At 43.1% G+C, this 26,666-nt stretch overlaps 1 long non-coding RNA gene and 1 pseudogene across 1 annotated transcript; both read left to right on the forward strand.

Moving 5' to 3' along the window:
- The first annotated feature begins 63 nt into the window (after positions 1 to 63).
- Positions 64 to 26,573, forward strand: LOC125519004 (beta-glucosidase 34-like; annotated as a pseudogene).
- LOC125522555 (uncharacterized) lies at positions 1,516 to 2,361 on the forward strand. Its single transcript, XR_007289822.2, has 2 exons — positions 1,516 to 1,867; positions 1,973 to 2,361. It is a non-coding gene; the product is annotated as an uncharacterized LOC125522555 (long non-coding RNA).
- Positions 26,574 to 26,666: the final 93 nt, after the last annotated feature.

Raw genomic sequence — 26,666 nt, forward strand, 5'->3', positions numbered from 1 at the left:
CCTCCTCCGTGGGCGATGTGGTACTAAACCTGCCTGCTTGCTTCCTTCCTTCCTCGTCTGCTGTCCCGCCGGTGCCACCAGCACGTACACGCGCTGCTGGTTTGGGCCCAAACTGAGAGCCCATGGCAGTACAGCCCGCGATTCTCCTCCTCCGTTGGGCCCTGTGCCTTCCCTTCTCCTCCTGTAATTACAGACTAGCAGTTTGAATTTTCTAAAAAAAGCAGTTTGAAATGCATGGCTGAGAGAACTACGAGTATGTCGGCCAATTTCCTGTCCCTTATTTTTTTGAGAAACAATTTCCAGCTTGAGGTTCATATGTCTAAATGTTGTAAATCTCCAGCTTGCACCTGCCATTAATAATCTTGTACTCCCTCCGTCCCATAATATAAGAACGTTTTTCAAGCTTGCTATTCGTGCACACATAAGTACATACACCAACTAGTGGACAAATGAACAGGGATAATTCGGTGATTTAAAAAAAAATCCTAGGATGATATGCATGCATGCAGGGGGGTGTTGGTATCCTGCATAAATTCTTTTTTGCATAATACATTGTCGCTGAGAACATCATCCTCGCTCACACCACAGTTTCATACATCTACAGGAAGAAGTACAAGGTCAGACACCCTTGATGTGATTTCCCCTTGGGCCTGAAGTTAAAATATAGTTTGAAATGAACAATAGAAGACTGAGTTTCTGTGCATCAACATTATGCAGGCAGAGCAGAATGGAGAGGTGGGGATGTCATTGGATGTGATATGGTACGAGCCTATCTCAAACTCCACAGCTGACGTTGAGGCCACCAAGAGAGCACAAGAGTTTCAGCTAGGATGGTACACAAAGGAAGACCATACCACTATCATGAAATACTTGCTGAATGATACCTTGGCAGACAGCGGATCCATCAGCCTCCGTAAGTTCAGTTCCTACCCCTCATGTATCTTGATTTTTTTTAAATCTAACTTCATACTCATGTGTACATTGTCAGCTTTCAGAAATGGGAAGCCAATTAGCAATAAAATAACCATCACATTAGCAACATGCAGACTGACAATTTTTTGTTGTAAAAATGTTGCATTTGGATTTCTGAAAATTAACTGCAGGCATCATGACTTTTTTTTTGAGCGGTACTGCAGGCATCATGACTGAATATTGCTCTTGTTAGCCTCCATACGTGCAAGCCAATTCGATATGGTTGTACATTGTGCCTGGCAGCATGAGGAGCCTCATGAACTATGTCAATGATAGATACAACACCTCCGACAGTCTACATCGCTGAAAATGGCAAGTATATCAGTATATGCACAATATGATTTGCTACATCTGAATATTACAATACTGCAAAGAGACAGAAAAAACATATTCAAAGTTTTTGAACATAACAAAGGAAAAGGATGTGCATGTTTTCAATAGTGTAACTAATGTGCATTCGACATAACATTAAAGTAACTCCCTTGTTTCAGGGATGGATTACAGCAATAGATCTCCCTCAAGATGGCCCTCAAGGACCGAAAATTCGTTTCTGGTCGTGAGCACAGCTGATCCTGAAATCTAGTCAGTTGGGCCACATCGGGATGCACACGTTTTCTGTATTTCTTCAGTATGCGCTACCCGTATTGCTAAATTATTGTTGGGGAGGACCCACGCATTAAATTGACGATCAACCGGGTGGAGTATGGATGGATCAGTTGTTTTTCTGAGCCAAACTGTTCCGCTGTATGGGGACAGACGCAGCGAACGGCGACCTGCCCGTCGGTAGGTGGATAAGTACGACCCGCACCCTCTTCACTAATCCATCCCCGCCGCCGCTGCCAGATCGGGAGCCATGTCCGCCTCCGGTTCGTTCTCATAGTGCGTGGATTACAACGTAAGCACCCTATCAGAAATCACCTTGATGCATCTAGGGTTCATGTTTTTTTCTCCCGTAGGTGATCTCACGCAGGTCGATGTCTTTCCTTTTTTTTTTGGGTAGGATGGTCTTTGCCCGTCGAATAGCTCAGTTGCCGCCGGCGCCCATGCATCAAGCAGTGCGTGGATGCGTGAATCCCGCCGCACAGGTCGATCGCAAGCCCCAAACCACCTACTGCTCACCAGCACCGGGCATCAATCAGGCTGGACGCGCACGAGCCAGCAGATCTTCACGCAGATAGCTCTATGGGGCGGCCATATCAAGTCATGGCTGCTGCCATCCCGCTGATAGGGCGCCAACTTGATGGTCACCATATTAGAATCTACTAGCAAACTTGCCCGTTGCAGCGGGAGAAAAGAATCACATACTTCTAGCACAATAAGCATGACTCAAGACCAATTCAGTGGTGCATGTTATCTATTTGAATACAGTATCTCATTTATGTTGTTGTTTATCCTCCTTCCCGCCCTCACCAATGGTCAAATTTGGAATGCATGCAAATATGGTCAATCCAAAGGTGATGATCTCGGCCACCGCACTCACATCTCTCACTAAACTACGCCGTTGCAAGTGAATGTTTAATGTTGTTTTACCTAATCTCATCGAGATGGGGCATGAATGCCACCCTTCCCGAGGTATTGTCTACGTCTAGTCCCTCATACGCCCATTGACTTTAAAATTTCATATTTATTTTTCAAAATGCATCAACATTCTTTTTGGAGCACAACCACCTTTTAAATCACATGGAATATCTTAAAGGGCATGGGTATTTTTTAAATTACGAATATATTTTTAAGCACATGAACACTTTTTAGAATTACATGATTTTTCGAGAAAAGGGCGAATATGTTTTAAATTATATAAATATTATTCCCATACATGAACAGTTTCTTAATAAAGTTACACAAACATTTTAAGATTCATGAAGGATTTTAAAAAATTGAATAAGATTTTCCAAAAGTTAGAAGACATTAAAACTGACACAAAAATTAAAACGTGAGAACACTTTTTATGGCGTTCTAATTGTATTCATTTTATGGAACGTTCTAATTTGGAGTGCAATTGATCAGGAGGTATGCACGCCTCACCAATAACATATGAGAAGGTGGAAAATTAAAAAAAAACATATGAGAAGGTGTCGGTCCAATCTATATTCATCACCTCTTTCTATTATGGTAGGCTTAATTAATAGTCATTTTATGTTCGATTGAATTTAGCCATGTCACCACCTCGGTTTCTTCCTTTTCTTTTTAAGCTTCCTTAAATTAGGTAGACATTTACCATTTAGCCATCCATGGCAGGCACCAGGCTCCTTTCCTTTTCTTTGGAATAATTAATGTCGCGTCCCTCCCTATTATGGCCGGCTTAATTAAGAGTCACTTCGTTTGATTGATTTGGCCATGGCACCCATGCCCGGACTCCTTCCTTTTCTTTGTTCGTTCTTTTCAAGTGATCTCGATGTAGGATATCAACAGATGCATATTGTATTCGCCCCCTACTGCATCTAATCGTTGGTGTCGTACCCTTTTGGTCTGTATCGTCAGTGTGTTAGTCAGTATCGACCGGCTTCTGTAAGATGGGCGCACTCCCTTTAGTTATGAAATGGAACTATCTATGAAATGGTTCGAAATTTATGCTAATGAGCATTATCTAGTGCGATGTACTTGACGCACTTTTTTTTCCCTACACGATGATGCTCTGAATCAGGGGCTCGGGGTCAAGGCCGGGTTCATAATTGAGCTCTAAGTTAGAGCATCTACAGCCAGACTTGCAAATCCGGCCTCTCAAATGTCCAGACGCGTCCGGGCACTCATCAGGCACGCCTCATATGTTGGCTTCCAAACCCGCATTCCTCGTATCCGGAACCCCAAAGTCATTCAACCCATGCAACACAATGTGTAAAGTATAAAACACGATCAACTAGCCCGATCATCATTGTATCGCCGGACAAAAGCACATAGTTCATCAAATGTTCATCGACGGACAGTGCAAATTCATAATACAAATACTTAGAACATGGATAAAATGTCAATAAAATAGGGAAGGGCGAAAGAAATCATCATTTCCTCGCCGGCCCCTTCACCATCCAGCCCTCGACGCGGTTATGCCCCTCTCATGTAGGCGTCGGGCGTGCGTAGGTGCGTCGTCGTCGAAGCTGGAGCTGTCCATCAGGTCGAAGTCGGAGTTGCACCTTTTGCCCGAGAACATACGAAGCAGGCGATCTTGCTCCTTTGCATGACAGGCCGCCTACGCCTTCGCCGTCGCCTCCTTGTTTACCTCACGCTCCGACAACTTGATGGCGAGTCGGAGTGCATTGGCATTCTTGCGGCGGAGGACCGATGGAGGAGCGCGACATCAGGATCGACCGGTGCGCACACAACGCCTCCCCCGCCGCCGCCCTCTCCCACGCCTGATGCCGCTCGTGCCGAGTTGCTCGCGCCTCGGGCGTCCTTGGACGTGCCGGCTCCGGTGCGGGCACGAGGCCCCAGTGGTGGCTGGGTACCAATTCCGGAGCAGAGGGTGGTGGTGGGCGGCGTACCTTAAGGAGCGGAGCGCCCGAAGCGGAGCGCCGCGCAGGACGGGCCGATGACGTCGACGGGCGCCAGGCGCTGATGAAGTAGATCTGCCGCTGCTGGATCTTCCTTGGTCGAGCTGCGAACGCCTCAACGCGATGCGGAGGGCGACCTCCTCCACATCATCGTCGGAGCCGGATTCCCCACCGGAGGTAGCTCTACTTCGGTCGCTGGCCATCGTTGGGTTCGGAGGGGATTGAAAGTGGAGTGGACAGAGAGGGGACTAAAGTGGAGTCCTGGTTGACTGCTGATGTGCACATAGCTATCTTAGAAACGTCTACGAATATTACACGGCAATTTATTAACCAGGTACTTTCGTTCTTTTGGATATATTATTTAACAAATAGAACTATGATATTACACTCATGTTGTGATTTATTTGTACCCAGAAATGAATGGACCAGAGAGTCAACAAGAAATGCTCACTTAGAGCATGAACGTGTTTCCCACCAATTCATCAAACATGCATGCAACGTGGTCCATAACGTCCAAGTGCGCAAGACCACACAAGTTTTGGACTTTGCTCCTAGGATCCAAACCAGCCACACACATGGGTCCAAGACCTTATTTTTTGGTGCGTTGGGAGAGCAACTTTGGGCCAGCGAATAAACTAGTCCGGCCTGCTGTGCACGCCTCCGTATGGGCCGTCTCATCGTTTGGACGTATTCACCAAGACCTATCGCATCAACATCCGAAGGCGGTGGACGGCTTTAATAAATAGCTAGCTACTGTTAGGGTTTAGATTCGGGTTTTGTTTAGAGAAGTTTAGCTATATTGCTACTTTTATTTGTCTTCGCTCGTAGCGGCTAGTGTGACCGTCAAGAGATCCTATCGGAACCCCATCTTGTGAGATTAATCCCATCTAGCATATTCGCAATTTTGAGATTGCTTGGCTATTATTTTCTTGCATGTTCTTTGATTTGCTTGCAGGAAAAATCCTTCGTGGATAGGTCGATCGCGTCGTTGGCTCGGTCGATAACGCCGTGGAGTTGGTTCAGCGATTGTCGTGGATATCAGTCGTGTACGGTTCTTCCTGTACGGTTGGTAGCCGGATCGTGAGGGTCAAGTCCCACCCAAAATCGTAGTTATCCTCTCTCATCGAAAGATCGGGTCCCAGTGCACATCAAGTGGTATCAGTTTTCAGGTTCATCGGTGAGAGATTTACAGTTTTATTAGGTTAGATTATTTTTCAGTCCTACAACCCACAAAAAAGCCAAAAAAAATTAGATTAGTTCATCCGCTGCACCTATCGTTTTTAGCCTTTAGCAATTTGCATCTGGTATTTGCTTTGTTGAATTTTTGGTTGCATTCATCCTGTTATTAGTGCTGGTTTAGATTAGTTTGGGAAAATATATCTACTAGATCAATCCTTCTTTTCCCCACCGTAATATTCTGTTCCGCCAATTAGTTGTCTATAAAAAAATCCAAAAAAAAGGAGCTGATTGCATCCGATTGTGTCTCAATTCTTGTTTCTTTGCTACCGGATTCCTCGCCTTTTCTTTGCGTGACACGCGCAGCAGTAAAGCCACGATCCCGCACCACACGTCATGTCTTACTTTCTCCTGTTGTTTGCGTGTCCATCTATTCACGCGCGCCGATCTATTTGTTTAATCTTTTCTTTTATCCGGCGTTTGTTTCCGTTTTCACGTGTTTGTCTTCCCGACGTGTATTGTTCCCTTAATTTTCTTTCCGATCTTGCATGCTGGTAAGCATCACCGTGAGAACTGTGCCTTATTTTATCTGGTGGTTAGCTAGCAGTATTTAAGCTCTAGTAGCACAAGTTCCAACAAACAAGAATCTACGTCCTTGTTACTCCAAATTGTGTCCTACGTATCTTCTGCTAGAAACCGGCCTGAAAAAAAACAGCAAAAAAAAGCAAAAAAAAAACCAAAGGAAAAAAAAGAAAAAAAAAGAAAAAAAGTTGAAAAAGAAAGATCAGGCCGGCTCATCTCTTTTGGACTACTTTGTTCTGTTTGCTACCCTGGACATTATTTTTGCTGCTACTTGCTCGCAACTTTGTCTATCATCTATTTTCGAGTGTTGCCATATACTGTGTTTATACCTCATTTATATCTAGCTATTTAGAGCTATCATACTTTCATCGCTTTCCATTCACTTGATTCAGTATCTGGGCTTAGATTGTTTTATCTCTTACTAGTCGACTGCCAGCACTAGCTAGAAGTTTGAGCAATTATTCAACTTGCATTGCTTTTTGCTAAATTGTGCCACTAATATTGTGAGTTGAGAAGCCTTTGCCAAGCTACATTTTTTTCTACCAATAAGTACAGGTCCCGGCTTTACTGATTCCTGGTTATCGCTCCATTCAATCTCCATTGATAGTTTGAAGCCAACACCAACGCGCCGATCACCACCTGTTGCATTGGTAAGAACAAGTAAGAATTTGATACTAAGCTTGAGAGTGAGCGAATTTTCTCCACCACGTCCTACTAGTTGATAGGGATTATACACTGTGTTTTTTCTCTCTCTTTCTCTAACAATGGCCCAGGAACAACCCACACTTGAGGGCCTCACCGCAGATGTGAAAGTCACCAGCGAGCGTCTCGCCCAACTTGAGGGTGCCCAAATTGCGGCCGAAGAGAGGCTCAAGGCCATCGAGGATGCACAGGGTGTTGCCAACACACATCTACAGGACATCTTGTCACGTCTGGATGAGTTGCAGGCTGCACCCCGCGTCAACACCAATGTTGATCCTCGCAACTCCGCAGGTGTTGCCCTATTTCGCGAGCTCGACGTGTGCCCATGGGTCATCCACAACACCCAACTACTGTCACTGATGCCGTCACCATAAACCAGCACCAACAAATTCCTCCCCGCGTTGAACAACATGGGGACAACTACGAGGATTATTCTGGTGACACCGAAGACGACCAAATGGTCAACCACCACAATGGTCGTGGTCATCGGCAACTACGTTTCAACCATCAAGGTATGGCACGAGGTCAACCCAGGTATGATGCTAGAGATTATGAACACCCTAGTGCTAAAATTAAATTTACTATGCCTGCTTTCAATGGTAAATATAATCCAGATGTTTATCTTGACTGGGAACTTTCTGTTGAACAAAAATTTACATGTCATGATATTCCTGAGAACCAAAGAGTTAGAGCGGCCACTAGTGAATTTACAAACTTTGATTCCATGTGGTGGAGTGAATATTGTCGTATTAATGCGAATAATATACCTACTACTTGGGATGGTTTAAAACGAGCTATGCGACAACGCTATGTTCCTTCATATTATGCTCGTGACAAACTAAATGAATTGCAACGTTTAAAACAAGATAGCAGTTCTGTAGAGGATTATTATCAAGAATTGCAAACTGGCTTAGTGCGATGTGGTTTAGTTGAAACCGAAGATGCTATGATGGCTAGATTTTTAGGTGGTTTGAATCGTGATATTCAGGATATCTTGGACTATAAGGAGTACAACTCTATTACTCGTCTGTTTCATTTTGCTTGTAAAGCTGAAAGGGAAGTACATGGACGACACAACAAGGGACGAGGTAATTTTTCTGCAGGTCGCCGCTCATCATGGTCACCCTCTCCTACTGTGTCATCCACTACTGAGTCAACACCACCTATCTTGCACAATGGTGCACACCCTTCAAGTTCAAAATCAGCTGCACAATCATCTGAGGCTTCGAAAGCAATTTCTGTAGCACCCACCACTTTGTCTGGACGCACAAGGGACATGAAGTGTCATATATGTAAAGGTGGCGGGCACTTGATGAAGGACTGTCCAAATAAACGAACATTCATTGTACGGGAAGATGGTGAGTACTCTTCTGCTAGTGATTTGGATGAAGATACACGTGCTATGCTTGCCACTAATAATGTAGGTAACACCGAGGAGAATGAGACGGAGGTGATACATGTTAATGCAGCGATGGCAGATCAATACCCAAGCCTTGTCACCATGCGAGTACTTAGTGCCCAGGTTGGGCATACTGAGATGCCTCAACGCCATAATCTTTTTCAAACTAAGTTTGTTGTCAAAGGGCATTCCGTTCGTGTGATCATTGATGGTGGAAGCTGCAATAATTTGGCGAGTATAGAGATGGTCGAGAAACTTTGCCTCACCACTACGAGACACCCCCATCCATATTACATCCAATGGTTCAACGACTGTGATAAGTTGAAGGTAACACGTCGTGTGCGAGTACAATTTACACTTGGCTCATATCGTGATTACGTTGACTGTGATGTTGTACCTATGCAAGCTTGTTTTTTATTGTTAGGTCGACCTTGGCAATATGATAATAGTGTTACTCATCATGGTGGAACAAATTCGTATACTCTTGTGTTTGAAGGAAAAACCATCAACTTGCTTCCTATGACCCCTGATGAAATAGTAAATGATGGGAAAGCTAAATCAACGGATCGTACTATGCACACTATGCTTGCTATCAATTTTGAAATGTTTCCGTTGATTGTCCCACCGTGTGATCCAGATATACAGTGTACCCATATAGTTAGTTTGCATCCCCATAATTCATACATAGACTTTGTGTGGGGTCAAACTTTTCATGATATTCCTAATGGTGCTATAACAAATTTATTTCATCCTCATGAGCTCATGCTTTTGGAACGACCTATATGTGTTGCATCTATTTTTGCTTTGCTATATGATGTGTTCCAGATAAATAAAAGCCGAGGGCGGCTTTGTTTTTAAGGAAGGGAGGATGATGTGCACATAGCTATCTTAGAAACGTCTACGAATATTACACGGCAATTTATTAACCAGGTACTTTCGTTCTTTTGGATATATTATTTAACAAATAGAACTATGATATTACACTCATGTTGTGATTTATTTGTACCCAGAAACGAATGGGCCAGAGAGTCAACAAGAGATGCTCACTTAGAGATGAAAGATGGAGATGCATGTTCGTTCACAAGAAGAAAAAGTAATTGCATGAACGTGTTTCCCACCAATTCATCCAACATGCATGCAACGTGGTCCATAACGTCCAAGTGCGCAAGACCACACAAGTTTTGGACTTTGCTCCTAAGATCCAAACCAGCCACGCACGTGGGTCCAAGACCTTATTTTTTGGTGCGTTGGGAGAGCAACTTTGGGCCATTGAATAAACTAGTCCGGCCTGCTGTGCACACCTCCGTATGGGTCGTCTCATCGTTTGGACGTATTCACCAAGACCTATCGCATCAACATCCGAAGGCGGTGGACGGCTTTAATAAATAGCTAGCTACTGTTATGGTTTAGATTCGGGTTTTGTTTAGAGAAGTTTAGCTATATTGCTACTTTTATTTGTCTTCGCTCGTAGCGGCTAGTGCGACCGTCAAGACATCCTATCGGAACCCCATCTTATGAGATTAATCCCATCTATCATATTCGCAATTTTGAGATTGCTTGGCTATTATTTTAATGCATGTTCTTCGATTTGCTTGCAGGAAAAATCCTTCGTGGATAGGTCGATCGCACCGTTGGCTCGGTCGATAACGCCGTGGAGTTGGTGAAGGAAATATGCCCTAGAGGCAATAATAAAGTTATTATTTATTTCCTTATATCATGATAAATGTTTATTATTCATGCTAGAATTGTATTAACCGGAAACATAATACATGTGTGAATACATAGACAAACAGAGTGTCACTAGTATGCCTCTACTTGACTAGCTCGTTAATCAAAGATGGTTATGTTTCCTAACCATGGACAAAGAGTTGTTATTTGATTAACGGGATCACATCATTAGGTGAATGATCTGATTGACATGACCCATTCCATTAGCTTAGCACCCGATCGTTTAGTATGTTGCTATTGCTTTCTTCATGACTTATACATGTTCCTATGACTATGAGATTATGCAACTCCCGTTTACCGGAGGAACACTTTGTGTGCCACCAAACGTCACAACGTAACTGGGTGATTATAAAGGTGCTCTACAGGTGTCTCCGAAGGTACTTGTTGGGTTGGCGTATTTCGAGATTAGGATTTGTCACTCCGATTGTCGGAGAGGTATCTCTGGGCCCTCTCGGTAATACACATCACATAAGCCTTGCAAGCATTGCAACTAATGAGTTAGTTGTGAGATGATGTATTACGGAACGAGTAAAGAGACTTGCCGGTAACGAGATTGAACTAGGTATTGAGATACCGACGATCGAATCTCGGGCAAGTAACATACCGATGACAAAGGGAACAACATATGTTGTTATGCGGTCTGACCGATAAAGATCTTCATAGAATATGTAGGAACCAATATGAGCATCCAGGTTCCGCTATTGGTTATTGACCGGAGACGTGTCTCGGTCATGTCTACATTGTTCTCGAACCGTAGGGTCCGCACGCTTAACGTTACGATGACAGTTTCATTATGAGTTTATGTATTTTGATGTACCGAAGGTTGTTCGGAGTCCCGGATGTGATCATGGACATGACGAGGAGTCTCGAAATGGTCGAGACATAAAAATTGATATATTGAAAGCCTATATTTGGATATCGGAATCGTCCCGGGTGAAATCGGGATTTTACCGGAGTACCGGGGGGTTACCGGAACCCCCCCGGGGGTTATTGGGCCTACATGGGCCCTAAGGGAGAAGAGGAAAGGAGGCAAGAGGTGGCCGCGCGCCCCTCCCCTCCCTAGTCCGAATAGGACAAGGAGAGGGGGGCGGCGCCCCCCCTTTCCTTTCCCTCTTCCTCCTCTTTCCCACTTCTCCTTCTCCAACTAGGAAAGAAGGGAGTCCTACTCCCGGTGGGAGTAGGACTCCCCCTTGGCGCGCCCTCCTTGGCCGGCTGCCCCTCCCCTTGGCTCCTTTATATACGGGGCAGGGGGCACCCTAGAACACACAAGTTGATCTTCGTGATCGTTCCTTAGCCGTGTGCGGTGCCCCCCTCCACCATATTCCACCTCGGTCATATTGTAGCGGTGCTTAGGCGAAGCCCTGCGACGGTTGAACATCAAGATCATCACCACACCGTCGTGCTGACGGAACTCCTCCCCGAAGTTTTGCTGGATCGGAGCCCGGGGAGCGTCATCGAGCTGAACGTGTGCCAAGAACTCGGAGGTGCCGGAGTAACGATGCTTGGATCGGTTGAACCGGGAAGACGTACGACTACTTCCTCTACGTTGCGTCAACGCTTCCGCTTCGGTCTACGAGGGTACGTAGACAACACTCTCCCCTCTCGTTGCTATGCATCACCATGATCTTGCGTGTGCGTAGGAAATTTTTTGAAATTACTACGTTCCCCAACAGTGGCATCCGAGCCTAGGTTTTATGGTTTAATGTTATATGCACGAGTAGAACACAAGTGAGTTGTGGGCGATATAAGTCATACTGCTTACCAGCATGTCATACTTTGGTTCGACGGTATTGTTGGATGAAGCGGTCCGGACCGACATTACGCGTACGCTTACGCGAGACTGGTTTTACCGTCGTGCTATGCACACAGGTGACTAGCGGGTGTCAGTTTCTCCAACTTTAGTCGAACCGAGTGTGGCTACGCCCGGTCCTTGAGAAGGTTAAAGCAGCACCAACTTGACAAACTATCGTTGTGGTTTTGATGCGTAGGTAAGAACGGTTCTTGCTAAGCCCTTAGCAGCCACGTAAAACTTGCAACAACAAAGTAGAGGATGTCTAACTTGTTTTTGCAAGGCATGTTGTGATGTGATATGGTCAAGACGTGATGAGATATAAGTTATTGTATAAGATAATCATGTTTTGTTGAAGTTATCGGCAACTGGCAGAAGCCTTATGGTTGTCTCTTTATTGCATAAGATGCAAGCGCCAAATAATTGCTTTACTTTATCGCTATGCGATAGAAATAGTTGCAAGAGCAATAGTTGGCGAGACGGCCATGTGAAGACACATTGATATAGATCAAGATGATGGAGATCATGGTGTCATGCCGGTGACGATGGTGATCATGACGGTGCTTCGGAGACGGAGATCACAAGCACAAGATGATGATGGCCATATCATATCACTTATATTGATTGCATGTGATGTTTATCTTTTATGCATCTTATCTTGCTTTGATTGACGGTAGCATTATAAGATGATCTCTCACTAAATTTCAAGATAAAAAGTGTTCTCCCTGAGTATGCACCGTTGCCAAAGTTCGTCGTGCCCAGACACCACGTGATGATCAGGTGTGATAAGCTCTACGTCCATCTACAACGGGTGCAAGCCAGTTTTGCACACGCAGAATACTCAGGTTAAACTTGACGAGCCTAGCATATGCAGATATGGCCTCGGAACACTGAGACCGAAAGGTCGAGCGTGAATCATATAGTAGATATGATCAACATAGCGATGTTCACCATTGAAAACTACTCCATTTCACGTGATGATCGGTTATGGTTTAGTTGATTTAGATCACGTGATCACTTAGATGATTAGAGGGATGTCTATCTAAGTGGGAGTTCTTAAGTAATATAATTAATTGAACTTTAATTTATCATGAACTTAGTCATGGTAGTATTAGCATATCTGTGTTGTAGATCAATAACTCGCGTTGTTGCTTTCATATGTTTATTTTGATATGTTCCTAGAGAAAATTGTGTTGAAAGATGTTAGTAGCAATGATGCGGATTGGATCTGTAATCTGAGGTTTATCCTCATTGCTGCACAGAAGAATTATATCCTTGATGCACCGCTAGGTGACAAACCTATTGCAGGAGCAGATGCAGACGTTATGAACGTTTGGCTAGCTCAATATGATGACTACTTGATAGTTTAGTGCACCATGCTTAACGGCTTAGAATCGGGACTTCAAAGACGTTTTGAACGTCATGAACCATATGAGATGTTCTAGGAGTTGAAGTTAATATTTCAAGCAAATACCTGAGTTGAGAGATATGAAGTCTCCAACAAATTCTATAGCTAAAAGATGGAGGAGAATCGCTCAACTAGTGAGCATATGCTCAGATTGTCTGGGTACTACAATCGCTTGAATCAAGTGGGAGTTAATCTTCCAGATAAGATAGTGATTGACAGAATTCTCTAGTCACCATCACCAAGTTAGTAGAACTTCGTGATGAACTATAGTATGCAAGGGATGACGAAAACGACTCCCAAGCTTTTCATGATGATGAAATTGATGAAGGTAAAAATCAAGAAAGAGCATCAAGTGTTGATGGTTGACAAGATCACTAGTTTCAAGAAAAGGGCAAAGGAAAAAAGGGAAACTTCAAGAAGAACAGCAAGCAAGTTGCTGCTCAAGTGAAGAAGCCCAAGTCTGGTCCTAAGCCTGAGACTAAGTGTTTCTACTGCAAAGGGACTGGTCACTAGAAGCGGTACTACCCCAAGTGATTGGCGGATAAGAAGGATGGCAAAGTGAACATAAGTATATTTGATATACATGTTATTGATGTGTACTTTACTAGTGTTTATAGCAACCCCTAAGTATTTGATACTAGTTCAGTTGCTAAGATTAGTAACTCGAAACGGGAGTTGCAGAATAAACAGAGACTAGTTAAGGGTGAAGTGACGATGTGTGTTGGAAGTGGTTCCAAGATTGATATGATCATCATCGCACACTCCCTATACTTTCGGGATTAATGTTGAACCTAAATAAGTGTTATTTGGTGTTTGCGTTGAGCATGAATATGATTTGATCATGTTTATTGTAATACGGTTATTCATTTAAGTAAGAGAATAAATTGTTGTTCTATTTACATGAATAAAACCTTATATGGTTACACACCCAATGAAAATAGTTCGTTGGATCTCGATCGTAGTGATACACATATTCATAATATTGAAACCAAAAGATGCAAAGTTAATAATGATAGTGCAACTTATTTGTGGCACTGCCGTTTAGGTCATATTGGTGTAAAGCGCATGAAGAAACTCCATGATGATGGGCTTTTGGAATCACTTGATTATGAATCAGTTGATGCTTGCGAACCATGCCTCATGGGCAAGATGACTAAGACTCCGTTCTCCGGAACAATGGATCGAGCAACAGATTTGTTGGAAATCATACATACTGATGTATGTGGTCCGATGAATATTGAGGCTCGCGGCAGGTATCATTATTTTCTGATCTTCACAGATGATTTGAGCAGATATGAGTATATCTACTTGATGAAACACAAGTCTGAAACATTTAAAAAGTTCAAAGAATTTCAGAGTGAAGTGGAGAATCATCGTAACAAAAATAAAAGTTTCTACGATATGATCGCAGAAGTAAAATATTTGAGTTACGAGTTTGGCCTTCAGTTAAAAACAATGTGAAATAGTTTCACTACTCACGCCACCTGGAACACCACAGTGTAATGGTGTGTCCGAACGTCATAACCGTACTTTATTAGATATGATGCGATCTATGATGTCTCTTACCGATTTACCATTATAGTTTCGGGGTTATGCATTAGAGACAACTACATTCACATTAAATAGGGCACCATCTAAATCCATTGAGATGACACCGTATGAACTATGGTTTGGCAAGAAACCTAAGCTGTCATTTCTTAAAGTTTGAGGTTGCAATGCTTATGTGAAAAAGTTTCAACCTGATAAGCTCAAACCCAAATCGGAGAAGTGCATCTTCATAGGATATCCAAAAGAAAATGTTGGGTACACCTTCTATCACAGATCCGAAGGCAAGATATTCATTGCTGAGAATGGATCCTTTCTAGAGAAGGAGTTTCTCTCGAAAGAAGTGAGTGGGAGGAAAGTAGAACTTGATGAGGTAACTGTACCTGCTCCCTTATTGGAAAGTTGTTCATCACAGAAATCTGTTCCTGTGACTACTACACCAATTAGTGAGGAAGCTAATGATGATGATCATGTAACTTCAGATCAAGTTACTACCGAACCTCGTAGGTAAACCAGAGTGAGATCTGCACCAGAGTGGTACGGTAATCCTGTTCTGGAGGTCATGTTACTTGACCATGACGAACCTACGAACTATGAGGAAGCGATGATGAGCCCAGATTCCATAAAATGGTTTAAGGCCATGAAATCTGAGATAGGATCCATGTATGAGAACAAAGTATGGACTTTGGTTGACTTGCCCGATGTTCGGCAAGCCATTGAGATTAAATGGATCTTCAAGAGGAAGACGGACGTTGATAGTAGTGTTACTATCTACAAAGCTAGAATTGTCGCAAAAAGGTTTTCGACAAGTTCAAGGTGTTGACTACGATGAGAGTTTCTCACTCGTATCTATGCTTAAGTCTGTCTAAATCATGTTAGCAATTGCCGCATTTTATGAAATCTGGCAAATGGATAAACAAAACTGCATTCCTTAATGGATTTATTAAATAAGAGTTGTATATGATGCAACCAGAAGGTTTTGTCAATCCTAAAGGTGCTAACAAAATGTGCAAGCTCCAGCGATCCATCTATGGACTGGTGCAAGCATCTCGGAGTTGGAATAAGCGCTTTGATGAGATGATCAAAGCATATAGTTTTATACAGACTTGCGGTGAAGCCTGTATTTACAAGAAAGTGAGTGGGAGCACTACAACATTTCTGATAAGTATATGTGAATGACATATTGTTGATCGGAAATAATGTAGAATTATTCTGCAAAGCATAAAGGAGTTTTTTGAAAGAAGTTTTTCAAAGAAAAACCTCGGTGAAGCTGCTTACATATTGAGCATCAAGATCTATAGAGATAGATCAAGACGCTTGATAAGTTTTTTCAATGAGTACATACCTTTACAAGATTTTGAAGTAGTTCAAAATGGAACAGTCAAAGAAATAGTTCTTGCCTGTGTAACAAGGTGTGAAATTGAGTAAGATTCAAAACCCGACCACGGCAGAAGATAGAAAGAGAGTGGAAGTCATTCCCTATGCCTCAATCATAGGTTCTATAAAGTATGCCATGCTGTGTACCTATTGTATACCCTACACTGTTTTTGGCAAGGGAGTACAATAGTGATCTAGGATTAGATCACTGGACAGCGGTCAAAATTATCCTTAGTGGAATAAGGAAATATTTCTCAATTATGGTGGTGACAAAAGGTTCGTCATAAAGAGTTACGTCGATGCAAGCTTTGACACAGATCTGGATGACTCTAAGTCTCGATCTAGATACATATTGAAAGTGGGAGCAATTAGCTAGAGTAGCTCCGTGCAGAGCATTGTTGACATAGATATTTGCAAAATACTTACGGATCTGATTATGACAGACCCGTTGACTAAAATTATCTCACAAGCAAAACATGATCACACCTTAGTACTCTTTGGGTGTTAATCACATAGCGATGTGAACTGGATTACTGACTCTAGTAAAGCCTTGGGTGTTGATCACATATCGATGTGAACTATGGGTATTAACCACATAAAGATGTGAACTATTGATGTTAGATCACAGGGCGATGTGAACTAGATTATTGACTCTAGTGCAAGTGGGAGACTGAAGGAAATATGCCCTAGAGGCAATAATAAAGTTATTATTTATTTCCTTATATCATGATAAATGTTTATTATTCATGCTAGAATTGTATTAACCAGAAACATAATACATGTGTGAATACATAGACAAACAGAGTGTCACTAGTATGCCTCTACTTGACTAGCTCGTTAATCAAAGATGGTTATGTTTCCTAACCATGGACCAAGAGTTGTTATTTGATTAACGGGATCACATCATTAGGTGAATGATCTGATTGACATGACCCATTCCATTAGCTTAGCACCCGATCGTTTAGTATGTTGCTATTGCTTTCTTCATGACTTATACATGTTCCTATGACTATGAGATTATGCAACTCCCGTTTACCAGAGGAACACTTTGTGTGCCACCAAACGTCACAACGTAACTGGGTGATTATAAAGGTGCTCTACAGGTGTCTCCGAAGGTACTTGTTGGGTTGGCGTATTTCGAGATTAGGATTTGTCACTCCGATTGTCGGAGAGGTATCTCTGGGCCCTCTCGGTAATACACATCACATAAGCCTTGCAAGCATTGCAACTAATGAGTTAGTTGTGAGATGATGTATTACGGAACGAGTAAAGAGACTTGCCGGTAACGAGATTGAACTAGGTATTGAGATACCGACGATCGAATCTCGGGCAAGTAACATACCGATGACAAAGGGAACAACATATGTTGTTATGCGGTCTGACCGATAAAGATCTTCGTAGAATATGTAGGAACCAATATGAGCATCCAGGTTCCGCTATTGGTTATTGACCGGAGACGTGTCTCGGTCATGTCTACATTGTTCTCGAACCGTAGGGTCCGCACGCTTAACGTTACGATGACAGTTTCATTATGAGTTTATGTATTTTGATGTACCGAAGGTTGTTCGGAGTCCCGGATGTGATCATGGACATGACGAGGAGTCTCGAAATGGTCGAGACATAAAAATCGATATATTGAAAGCCTATATTTGGATATCAGAATCGTCCCGGGTGAAATCGGGATTTTACCGGAGTACCGGGGGGTTACCGGAACCCCCCCGGGGGTTATTGGGCCTACATGGGCCCTAAGGGAGAAGAGGAAAGGAGGCAAGAGGTGGCCGCGCGCCCCTCCCCTCCCTAGTCCGAATAGGACAAGGAGAGGGGGGCGGCGCCCCCCCTTTCCTTTCCCTCTTCCTCCTCTTTCCCACTTCTCCTTCTCCAACTAGGAAAGAAGGGAGTCCTACTCCCGGTGGGAGTAGGACTCCCCCTTGGCGCGCCCTCCTTGGCCGGCTGCCCCTCCCCTTGGCTCCTTTATATACGGGGCAGGGGGCACCCTAGAACACACAAGTTGATCTTCGTGATCGTTCCTTAGCCGTGTGCGGTGCCCCCCTCCACCATATTCCACCTCGGTCATATTGTAGCGGTGCTTAGGCGAAGCCCTGCGACGGTTGAACATCAAGATCATCACCACACCGTCGTGCTGACGGAACTCCTCCCCGAAGTTTTGCTGGATCGGAGCCCGGGGAGCGTCATCGAGCTGAACGTGTGCCAAGAACTCGGAGGTGCCGGAGTAACGATGCTTGGATCGGTTGAACCGGGAAGACGTACGACTACTTCCTCTACGTTGCGTCAACGCTTCCGCTTCGGTCTACGAGGGTACGTAGACAACACTCTCCCCTCTCGTTGCTATGCATCACCATGATCTTGCGTGTGCGTAGGAAATTTTTTGAAATTACTACGTTCCCCAACAGTGGCATCCGAGCCTAGGTTTTATGGTTTAATGTTATATGCACGAGTAGAACACAAGTGAGTTGTGGGCGATATAAGTCATACTGCTTACCAGCATGTCATACTTTGGTTCGACGGTATTGTTGGATGAAGCGGTCCGGACCGACATTACGCGTACGCTTACGCGAGACTGGTTTTACCGTCGTGCTATGCACACAGGTGACTAGCGGGTGTCAGTTTCTCCAACTTTAGTCGAACCGAGTGTGGCTACGCCCGGTCCTTGAGAAGGTTAAAGCAGCACCAACTTGACAAACTATCGTTGTGGTTTTGATGCGTAGGTAAGAACGGTTCTTGCTAAGCCCTTAGCAGCCACGTAAAACTTGCAACAACAAAGTAGAGGATGTCTAACTTGTTTTTGCAAGGCATGTTGTGATGTGATATGGTCAAGACGTGATGAGATATAAGTTATTGTATAAGATAATCATGTTTTGTTGAAGTTATCGGCAACTGGCAGAAGCCTTATGGTTGTCTCTTTATTGCATAAGATGCAAGCGCCAAATAATTGCTTTACTTTATCGCTATGCGATAGAAATAGTTGCAAGAGCAATAGTTGGCGAGACGACCATGTGAAGACACATTGATATAGATCAAGATGATGGAGATCATGGTGTCATGCCGGTGACGATGGTGATCATGACGGTGCTTCGGAGACGGAGATCACAAGCACAAGATGATGATGGCCATATCATATCACTTATATTGATTGCATGTGATGTTTATCTTTTATGCATCTTATCTTGCTTTGATTGACGGTAGCATTATAAGATGATCTCTCACTAAATTTCAAGATAAAAAGTGTTCTCCCTGAGTATGCACCGTTGCCAAAGTTCGTCGTGCCCAGACACCACGTGATGATCAGGTGTGATAAGCTCTACGTCCATCTACAACGGGTGCAAGCCAGTTTTGCACACGCAGAATACTCAGGTTAAACTTGACGAGCCTAGCATATGCAGATATGGCCTCGGAACACTGAGACCGAAAGGTCGAGCGTGAATCATATAGTAGATATGATCAACATAGCGATGTTCACCATTGAAAACTACTCCATTTCACGTGATGATCGGTTATGGTTTAGTTGATTTAGATCACGTGATCACTTAGATGATTAGAGGGATGTCTATCTAAGTGGGAGTTCTTAAGTAATATAATTAATTGAACTTTAATTTATCATGAACTTAGTCATGGTAGTATTAGCATATCTGTGTTGTAGATCAATAACTCGCGTTGTTGCTTTCATATGTTTATTTTGATATGTTCCTAGAGAAAATTGTGTTGAAAGATGTTAGTAGCAATGATGCGGATTGGATCTGTAATCTGAGGTTTATCCTCATTGCTGCACAGAAGAATTATATCCTTGATGCACCGCTAGGTGACAAACCTATTGCAGGAGCAGATGCAGACGTTATGAACGTTTGGCTAGCTCAATATGATGACTACTTGATAGTTTAGTGCACCATGCTTAACGGCTTAGAATCGGGACTTCAAAGACGTTTTGAACGTCATGAACCATATGAGATGTTCTAGGAGTTGAAGTTAATATTTCAAGCAAATACCTGAGTTGAGAGATATGAAGTCTCCAACAAATTCTATAGCTAAAAGATGGAGGAGAATCGCTCAACTAGTGAGCATATGCTCAGATTGTCTGGGTACTACAATCGCTTGAATCAAGTGGGAGTTAATCTTCCAGATAAGATAGTGATTGACAGAATTCTCTAGTCACCATCACCAAGTTAGTAGAACTTCGTGATGAACTATAGTATGCAAGGGATGACGAAAACGACTCCCAAGCTTTTCATGATGATGAAATTGATGAAGGTAAAAATCAAGAAAGAGCATCAAGTGTTGATGGTTGACAAGATCACTAGTTTCAAGAAAAGGGCAAAGGAAAAAAGGGAAACTTCAAGAAGAACAGCAAGCAAGTTGCTGCTCAAGTGAAGAAGCCCAAGTCTGGTCCTAAGCCTGAGACTAAGTGTTTCTACTGCAAAGGGACTGGTCACTAGAAGCGGTACTACCCCAAGTGATTGGCGGATAAGAAGGATGGCAAAGTGAACATAAGTATATTTGATATACATGTTATTGATGTGTACTTTACTAGTGTTTATAGCAACCCCTAAGTATTTGATACTAGTTCAGTTGCTAAGATTAGTAACTCGAAACGGGAGTTGCAGAATAAACAGAGACTAGTTAAGGGTGAAGTGACGATGTGTGTTGGAAGTGGTTCCAAGATTGATATGATCATCATCGCACACTCCCTATACTTTCGGGATTAATGTTGAACCTAAATAAGTGTTATTTGGTGTTTGCGTTGAGCATGAATATGATTTGATCATGTTTATTGTAATACGGTTATTCATTTAAGTAAGAGAATAAATTGTTGTTCTATTTACATGAATAAAACCTTATATGGTTACACACCCAATGAAAATAGTTCGTTGGATCTCGATCGTAGTGATACACATATTCATAATATTGAAACCAAAAGATGCAAAGTTAATAATGATAGTGCAACTTATTTGTGGCACTGCCGTTTAGGTCATATTGGTGTAAAGCGCATGAAGAAACTCCATGATGATGGGCTTTTGGAATCACTTGATTATGAATCAGTTGATGCTTGCGAACCATGCCTCATGGGCAAGATGACTAAGACTCCGTTCTCCGGAACAATGGATCGAGCAACAGATTTGTTGGAAATCATACATACTGATGTATGTGGTCCGATGAATATTGAGGCTCGCGGCAGGTATCATTATTTTCTGATCTTCACAGATGATTTGAGCAGATATGAGTATATCTACTTGATGAAACACAAGTCTGAAACATTTAAAAAGTTCAAAGAATTTCAGAGTGAAGTGGAGAATCATCGTAACAAAAATAAAAGTTTCTACGATATGATCGCAGAAGTAAAATATTTGAGTTACGAGTTTGGCCTTCAGTTAAAAACAATGTGAAATAGTTTCACTACTCACGCCACCTGGAACACCACAGTGTAATGGTGTGTCCGAACGTCATAACCGTACTTTATTAGATATGATGCGATCTATGATGTCTCTTACCGATTTACCATTATAGTTTCGGGGTTATGCATTAGAGACAACTACATTCACATTAAATAGGGCACCATCTAAATCCATTGAGATGACACCGTATGAACTATGGTTTGGCAAGAAACCTAAGCTGTCATTTCTTAAAGTTTGAGGTTGCAATGCTTATGTGAAAAAGTTTCAACCTGATAAGCTCAAACCCAAATCGGAGAAGTGCATCTTCATAGGATATCCAAAAGAAAATGTTGGGTACACCTTCTATCACAGATCCGAAGGCAAGATATTCATTGCTGAGAATGGATCCTTTCTAGAGAAGGAGTTTCTCTCGAAAGAAGTGAGTGGGAGGAAAGTAGAACTTGATGAGGTAACTGTACCTGCTCCCTTATTGGAAAGTTGTTCATCACAGAAATCTGTTCCTGTGACTACTACACCAATTAGTGAGGAAGCTAATGATGATGATCATGTAACTTCAGATCAAGTTACTACCGAACCTCGTAGGTAAACCAGAGTGAGATCTGCACCAGAGTGGTACGGTAATCCTGTTCTGGAGGTCATGTTACTTGACCATGACGAACCTACGAACTATGAGGAAGCGATGATGAGCCCAGATTCCATAAAATGGTTTAAGGCCATGAAATCTGAGATAGGATCCATGTATGAGAACAAAGTATGGACTTTGGTTGACTTGCCCGATGTTCGGCAAGCCATTGAGATTAAATGGATCTTCAAGAGGAAGACGGACGTTGATAGTAGTGTTACTATCTACAAAGCTAGAATTGTCGCAAAAAGGTTTTCGACAAGTTCAAGGTGTTGACTACGATGAGAGTTTCTCACTCGTATCTATGCTTAAGTCTGTCTAAATCATGTTAGCAATTGCCGCATTTTATGAAATCTGGCAAATGGATAAACAAAACTGCATTCCTTAATGGATTTATTAAATAAGAGTTGTATATGATGCAACCAGAAGGTTTTGTCAATCCTAAAGGTGCTAACAAAATGTGCAAGCTCCAGCGATCCATCTATGGACTGGTGCAAGCATCTCGGAGTTGGAATAAGCGCTTTGATGAGATGATCAAAGCATATAGTTTTATACAGACTTGCGGTGAAGCCTGTATTTACAAGAAAGTGAGTGGGAGCACTACAACATTTCTGATAAGTATATGTGAATGACATATTGTTGATCGGAAATAATGTAGAATTATTCTGCAAAGCATAAAGGAGTTTTTTGAAAGAAGTTTTTCAAAGAAAAACCTCGGTGAAGCTGCTTACATATTGAGCATCAAGATCTATAGAGATAGATCAAGACGCTTGATAAGTTTTTTCAATGAGTACATACCTTTACAAGATTTTGAAGTAGTTCAAAATGGAACAGTCAAAGAAATAGTTCTTGCCTGTGTAACAAGGTGTGAAATTGAGTAAGATTCAAAACCCGACCACGGCAGAAGATAGAAAGAGAGTGGAAGTCATTCCCTATGCCTCAATCATAGGTTCTATAAAGTATGCCATGCTGTGTACCTATTGTATACCCTACACTGTTTTTGGCAAGGGAGTACAATAGTGATCTAGGATTAGATCACTGGACAGCGGTCAAAATTATCCTTAGTGGAATAAGGAAATATTTCTCAATTATGGTGGTGACAAAAGGTTCGTCATAAAGAGTTACGTCGATGCAAGCTTTGACACAGATCTGGATGACTCTAAGTCTCGATCTAGATACATATTGAAAGTGGGAGCAATTAGCTAGAGTAGCTCCGTGCAGAGCATTGTTGACATAAATATTTGCAAAATACTTACGGATCTGATTATGACAGACCCGTTGACTAAAATTATCTCACAAGCAAAACATGATCACACCTTAGTACTCTTTGGGTGTTAATCACATAGCGATGTGAACTGGATTACTGACTCTAGTAAAGCCTTGGGTGTTGATCACATATCGATGTGAACTATGGGTATTAACCACATAAAGATGTGAACTATTGATGTTAGATCACAGGGCGATGTGAACTAGATTATTGACTCTAGTGCAAGTGGGAGACTGAAGGAAATATGCCCTAGAGGCAATAATAAAGTTATTATTTATTTCCTTATATCATGATAAATGTTTATTATTCATGCTAGAATTGTATTAACCGGAAACATAATACATGTGTGAATACATAGACAAACAGAGTGTCACTAGTATGCCTCTACTTGACTAGCTCGTTAATCAAAGATGGTTATGTTTCCTAACCATGGACCAAGAGTTGTTATTTGATTAACGGGATCACATCATTAGGTGAATGATCTGATTGACATGACCCATTCCATTAGCTTAGCACCCGATCGTTTAGTATGTTGCTATTGCTTTCTTCATGACTTATACATGTTCCTATGACTATGAGATTATGCAACTCCCGTTTACCAGAGGAACACTTTGTGTGCCACCAAACGTCACAACGTAACTGGGTGATTATAAAGGTGCTCTACAGGTGTCTCCGAAGGTACTTGTTGGGTTGGCGTATTTCGAGATTAGGATTTGTCACTCCGATTGTCGGAGAGGTATCTCTGGGCCCTCTCGGTAATACACATCACATAAGCCTTGCAAGCATTGCAACTAATGAGTTAGTTGTGAGATGATGTATTACGGAACGAGTAAAGAGACTTGCCGGTAACGAGATTGAACTAGGTATTGAGATACCGACGATCGAATCTCGGGCAAGTAACATACCGATGACAAAGGGAACAACATATGTTGTTATGCGGTCTGACCGATAAAGATCTTCGTAGAATATGTAGGAACCAATATGAGCATCCAGGTTCCGCTATTGGTTATTGACCGGAGACGTGTCTCGGTCATGTCTACATTGTTCTCGAACCGTAGGGTCCGCACGCTTAACGTTACGATGACAGTTTCATTATGAGTTTATGTATTTTGATGTACCGAAGGTTGTTCGGAGTCCCGGATGTGATCATGGACATGACGAGGAGTCTCGAAATGGTCGAGACATAAAAATCGATATATTGAAAGCCTATATTTGGATATCGGAATCGTCCCGGGTGAAATCGGGATTTTACCGGAGTACCGGGGGGTTACCGGAACCCCCCCGGGGGTTATTGGGCCTACATGGGCCCTAAGGGAGAAGAGGAAAGGAGGCAAGAGGTGGCCGCGCGCCCCTCCCCTCCCTAGTCCGAATAGGACAAGGAGAGGGGGGCGGCGCCCCCCCTTTCCTTTCCCTCTTCCTCCTCTTTCCCACTTCTCCTTCTCCAACTAGGAAAGAAGGGAGTCCTACTCCCGGTGGGAGTAGGACTCCCCCTTGGCGCGCCCTCCTTGGCCGGCCGCCCCCTCCCCTTGGCTCCTTTATATACGGGGCAGGGGGCACCCTAGAACACACAAGTTGATCTTCGTGATCGTTCCTTAGCCGTGTGCGGTGCCCCCCTCCATCATATTCCACCTCGGTCATATTGTAGCGGTGCTTAGGCGAAGCCCTGCGACGGTTGAACATCAAGATCGTCACCACACCGTCGTGCTGACGGAACTCCTCCCCGAAGTTTTGCTGGATCGGAGCCCGGGGAGCGCCATCGAGCTGAACGTGTGCCAAGAACTCGGAGGTGCCGGAGTAACGGTGCTTGGATCGGTTGAACCGGGAAGACGTACGACTACTTCCTCTACGTTGCGTCAACGCTTCCGCTTCGGTCTACGAGGGTACGTAGACAACATTCTCCCCTCTCGTTGCTATGCATCACCATGATCTTGCGTGTGTGTAGGAATTTTTTTGAAATTACTACGTTCTCCAACAGTTGGTTCAGCGATTGCCATGGATATCAGTCGTGTACAATTCTTCCTGTACGGTTGGTAGCCGGATCGTGAGGGTCAAGTCCCACCCAAAATCGTAGTTATCCTCTCTCATCGAAAGATCGGGTCCCAGTGCACATCAACTGCAGACTAGGGTTTTCCGGATGAGGATATTTATGGGGCACGCATGGGCCATGCTGGGGTAACTCACATAGACCGCTTCATATCCGCCTCATATTTAGGCTGTATATAAAGCATCCCGCTGGATCGGTGCTTCACGACAGGGCTGTCGGTTTGGGCGTTTGGGAAAAGTTTAGGTGCCCCAGGTGTAGATGTTCTTTAGATCCATGGCAGGCGCAGACGCGTTGGATTAATATGATTTATGCGTGCCCAAAACAAACTGCGCAATGGAGAGGTTAGTTTGTGTCCGAGCTGGGGATGATTGCATGTCGCCCGAAACATCACGTGGCCCGTCGTTTGGTGCTCGCCTGCATGCAATAATGACGACGCTTATCTCGGAACAGACGGCATGCACACGTCAAACGGCTCGGCTCCTTGCCATTACCTAGTTTTCATAAATGCGCCCGGCGGACGACCGTATATCTCGGTTCCTTGCCGTATTTCGTCAGACCACCACATTTCCTTAAACTCGTATATGCTCAGATGGACCCACTAGCCCGGATCCCAAGAGATGGACCTACGACCAGGATAACATGTTCAGATGATCCCATTCTCAGATACGCCGCTCTCCTCAAGGACACAAAAAGGATCAACTACCACAATGACTACCTCACAAATGTAGCTGATTCCATAATATGCTAACATAATTTTACCTTCCCTTGACCAGTCAAAGCTTCTTTTGCTATCCACAGATCAGTTAATCTTTGATACTGTAATTTCTGCAGGACGGACGGTTGTGATGTTCGTAGGTATTTTGTGTGGTCTCTCCTCGACAATTGGGAGTGGACCGCTGGATACACCTCAAGATTCGGGTTGTACTTCGTACACTACAAGGATAACCTCAAGAGATACCCCAAGAACTCTGTCCAGTGATTCAAGAATTTCTTGGCATCTTCCTGATCAAAATTTGATAGCTAATGTAGAGCTCATGATCACATACGCACTTCAATATTTTTCTATGAGTTCAACAGCAATTTGTGTTTTCTCATGTATACATCGATTGTATATAGTGAAAATCGACTTTTTAAAAATTTAGGTGGTTAAATTCCAGAGACACAG

The sequence above is a fragment of the Triticum urartu genome, chromosome 7A (assembly GCF_056163025.1).
Source record: "Triticum urartu cultivar PI428250 chromosome 7A, HENAU_Tu73, whole genome shotgun sequence".
Taxonomy (NCBI): Eukaryota; Viridiplantae; Streptophyta; class Magnoliopsida; order Poales; family Poaceae; genus Triticum; species Triticum urartu.